Source organism: Pinus tabuliformis, chromosome 1_2 (genome assembly GCF_031772625.1).
Source record: "Pinus tabuliformis cultivar Carrire ecotype Pingquan chromosome 1_2, CPIR1, whole genome shotgun sequence".
NCBI lineage: Eukaryota > Viridiplantae > Streptophyta > Pinopsida > Pinales > Pinaceae > Pinus > Pinus tabuliformis.
In genome coordinates, this window is record NC_142298.1 from 872,488,770 (window position 1) to 872,493,584 (window position 4,815).

The 4,815-nt window shown below is 33.0% G+C and overlaps 1 pseudogene; it reads right to left on the reverse strand.

Moving 5' to 3' along the window:
• Nucleotides 1–1,108: 1,108 nt before the first annotated feature.
• LOC149208732 (manganese-dependent ADP-ribose/CDP-alcohol diphosphatase-like) lies at nucleotides 1,109–4,452 on the reverse strand (annotated as a pseudogene).
• Nucleotides 4,453–4,815: the final 363 nt, after the last annotated feature.

The window sequence follows — 4,815 nt, forward strand, 5'->3', positions numbered from 1 at the left end:
AAGGTCTTTTACAGATCTTAGAGAGCTACGAATGGTGTTAAGTGGTTTAAAGGTTGAGGGAACATTATGCTTCCTATGGATTCTCGCAATCTTGTCAGTGGTCCCCTAGATGAAAGGGAGATGCACCTGTGAGATTCTATATTTAGGGTCTTTCATAACCTTTGGACCTCTTCTAGCTTTAAGGAAAGCTTTCAGACCTTGGTGCTTAATATATCCATTATTAACAAAAACATTAAGGAGATGGCCTTTCTCTTTATCAAGATTCTTTTCATCAAAGATTCTCAGTGCACGAGTAGCTAGCTTGTTGAGAACACCCAACTTTTGAGCAGGGAAATAATAAGAGTTGGCATGAATATACTTCTCAGTATGAGTTTTATTTTTACTTTTAAATAAGTTATAGGTTAGATTAAATTAATTATTAATTTTTTATTTTTGTATTTTTTTCATAACTTTAATTTTTTACCATACATTTTTTTTTTCTATTATCTTTAAGTTTTCCCATTTTGATTAATCTTTTCTTTTTATTTTATTTTTATATTTATATTCTCAATTTAATTATTTTTATTGATTATTTTATTTTATTTTTTATTTTTATTTTATTTAGTTTATTTTATGTTATTTTTTATTTTTTTAATTCTTGTCTGTTTTGATTTAGTTGGTTTATTATTTATTATTTTTCAAATTTTATTGAGAATTATTTTTAATATTTTTAATCTTTACTTTTCTCGATTTTTAGTTAAGTTGGATTAGTTTTTATTATTATTTTCATATGTTCCTTGACTTCTTATTTATATATAATATTTGGTTTTGACCTTGAACATGTAGTTTTACGTTTGAATTGATTTAGTCATTGTATTTTGATTATTTTTATTTTATTTTCACTGTTTATATTAATTGTTTTAACTTAATATATATTCTTGAAAGTTGTTTTACATTTTAGTATATTTTTTATGAATGTTTTTTTCATTTTTTTTTCTCTACACACCACTTCCACTAATTAATCTCTTGACTAGATCAAGCTTTTTATATTTGTCCTAACGATGAAGCATACTTGATAGTTCAATAAGTGTAGACACAAAATTTCATTGTGATTTTTACTGAAAGAATTTTAATTTACAAGATATGGATCAAAGAAGTCTGATGAGTCCCAACAGAAGTCTATTGTATAGGTTGATATTTTTTCCAAATCAAATATCATTTCAGTGTTTTCCATGTGGTCAGGCCCAATTAGTAAAAGACAATCATGGTAGACATCAATATAGCCAAGTGCGTCTCATCTTGGAGGGAACTCGAGCACAAATTCCAAAACCCTATGATAAATTCCATGAGAATCCACAACATATCCACCTTTGTGGGGATGGACCGCTAGGAAAGCCTTAAAGCAATTGTATTTATGAATAACATTCATCACGTCATTGTAATCACACAGTAATTATTTAGGAGATGTCCCACTAGGATCCAAATGGAGATGGAAATAAATGATGGCTTTCTATTTACAAGCAGTTGCGTCTTGGAGTATGCTATCAATCCATGTTAATTGTTCACTTCCAACTCCACCATTGAACATAAAAAACCTCATCGCATTTCCAGTTATACCCTCGGGACTATTTTTAGCCTTATTTGGGTTCTTGGTTTCAAGACATTTACTTTCCTCGACGCTGCGGGGATGATTTTTGTTGAAGAAATTGTAACTAGGTTCAGTCTTCATAAATCTACTTTTGATCTTTGTACTTGTAAAAAGAAAAGAATTATTATTTTTGTCATTATCAAGAATGTATTTCTTATCTATTTAATAGGTCAAGCATATGTTGAAGTGCTTCTAATAAATTCAAAGAGTCAATATAATTATTGAAGAAACTTGTGGGAATATTACACTATGTATATATATGTGTGTGTGTCAAAAGAGATCATCCAAATCAATGACAATCCTCCTCTTCAAGTCAGCTCAAAGAAATGTATTTTTGGTGCACTTAAAGGTCAAGTCGGCATCATTGGATTAATTCAGCCCACTAGGAGGGACAAACTCCTATATTTAGGGCAATTCAACCTCACAAAAGACACAAATTTCATCTTTGAAATTAACGAAGAAGAGAGGATGAAAAAGAGGTACAGAAAAGAGCCATAAGTTAGGGCAGTGAAGAAGAAGTAAGAGAAATCGAGTTTGGGAGGGTTGTTTTAGGGCCTAATTTTGTCACACATGCGAAACAAAGGAGGGAAGTTTTGTAGTCACATTAGATCCACAAGCGAAAACCCATCCCCATTGGATGATTTGATTGATTAGTTAGTTCTATTTCCAAATAAATAATAATAGACGAGGTAGATTGACTTAAAGGTCGTTTTCGTTACTAAGAAACTACACTTTATGGTCCCCGATAGTTGTTGCTCAAGTTCATCGAACCCTGAAAAAATAGGTTTTGACAAAGGCAAAAAGAACCCCAAAGCAAAGGAAGGAAGCAAATAAAAGGGCTCATTTCAAGTCGTAGATCAGCCACACTTGCGAAGAATTCAGATCTGCAGGTAGGTAAGAGGATCAACCTCTCAACATGGAAATATCTCTGAAAGAAGGTCTCGTTCTCTAGTCTAAGTTTCAAATAAAGGGAATATTTCCAATTGAAGTAGAGAAGGAAAGGAAGACTCCAAATAAGAGGTTTATAAGGACACTTTGGGTTTCTACAGTTGCTAGAAAAAGTTTCCTCAGTTATCGGAAGAAGTGCGAAGGAAAAGATCAAGGTGCAAAGCAGAAGAAGGCATTGATTGAAGGGAAAAAGGAAGAGATATTGTGTCTTGTGTTTGGAGGACCTACTAGGAAAGCGTCTAAGGTTTGGAATTTGTCAATTGAACCTTCAATAAGAGAATTTTGCAAAAGGGTTTTCCACTCTAGGAGAGATACGTTTTAGCCTCGCAAAGAACCAACATCTTGTGTTCTTATCTATTTTGTTTTGGTAATTTTTTGATGAAATAAGAAGAATACACACTAATAATAATATGAGAATATTGTACCAATAAGAAAAGTAAAAAAACTTCACAAATTTTTGTCGTTGTCAGAAGAATCTCAGTATAACTCAGATGCCCTACATTCTTCAACAATTTTAGGGCCACCCAACAACGTTGATGTCGTATCCATTTAGCACAACAAATATGTAAACTAGTACGGGGCTAAAATCATAATATGCATGGCTATTTGGGGAAGGTATCTTTAACGGCCTAATTAAATCACTTTGAGGGAGATTATTAAGACAACGATTACCAAGCATATGATAAATAGGACCATTGAACTCATTAAGTTCCTTAATGACATTGAATTTAGTTGTACGAGACTCCTCTTTATGAAACTAGTTACCATGCAGAAACTCTATTATTTATCACTTATTTTCCATCATACTATGTGTCGACTCATTCAACACTGGTGCGTTGCCAACAAAGTGTGTATAAAAAGAAATATCAAGTGCTCATGGAAAAATGGGGAGGTGAGCTCGTAGCGGATTGAAATCATAGTTACCAAGTTCGAATTCGAATTCGGATTCAAATTCGATTCGATACGTTAAAAATTCGAATCAAAAATATTTAATTCGAAAAAAATTCGACAATACACATCTTAATTTTTTTTTTTTAAACAATATTTTTATTCATTCTTTTCTGAATTTATTTTAAATTAAAAATCACACAAAACTTCTATATCTTTCAAACCTTACCTTTAAAATATATTCCTAATTCAAACAGTGATTTATCTAAAATATTCATAATAATAAATACAAATACGTTTAACAAATATATAATAACCTACCAAATTTATCACTCTTTTTTTTCAGTGTAACAAATTCTTTCTTTACCTATTTTCTAGACTCTTAAGTGGTAAATTGGTAAACTTTCACATTTTACTATGATTTCTAGATTTTCCCATTCCTGATTGAATTTTAAACTTGTAAATTTCCCATTTCAATATGCTTTTTAATGTTCTTTCCTTAGTCGTGGATGCCATACAAGTCCCAAGCTTCATAAATTAAATTGGATGCCACAACCTTTGAAAAACAAGTAATGATGCAGAGTCTTTCTGATTTTAGCAAAGGTTTATATGAAGGTGGAGATTTACTTCTGGAAGATCTCACAACAATCCCCTCATCATGTGGGCTTGTGATCCAATCAGACCTGTTAACAACATCTTCAAATTTACAAGCTGTGGCCAGTGCCATCACTCTGTCCCTGGGAGGTCTTGAGCATTGCCTAACTGACCTATTCACCTCCCCAGTGCATTCCCCTATTGGGCTTGGTACGCTGAGTGCATTCCCCTATTGAGCTTGGTACGCTGAGTGACAGAATGGGAGAAAGCACTGCACTGGTCCACCTCTTTTCTGAATCTCTCCGAAAGCATCTCTCCAAAAGCATTTCTCCAGGAAATCCCGGATCTGAGGTGAAAGCCATGCAGTATCTCAGACAGCTCCTCCGTGCATCCATGATGTCAACCTGCTGATAGTTCTTATTGAATGAGCATCCATGATCTCAACCTGCTGATAGTTCTTATTGAATGAACAATCGTCCGTCTGGGTAAACTATGTAATCTTTATCAATTAAACCTGAGAAACGAATCGAATTTGGACGAATAATATGGTATTCGTACCGAATCCACGAATTATCGTATTTTTTTTCCCGATTCAGGCGAATTTGGTAACTATGATTGAAATTAAGCGGTGGTGAATCGCAGTTGCGACCAACCACATCGAACAGTGAAAAAATTTTAGTTTCTTTATTAAAATATTGGATTATTGTTTTTTAACATGCTGGAGCAGAGACCATGGACATCTAAGGGCTATTCACACT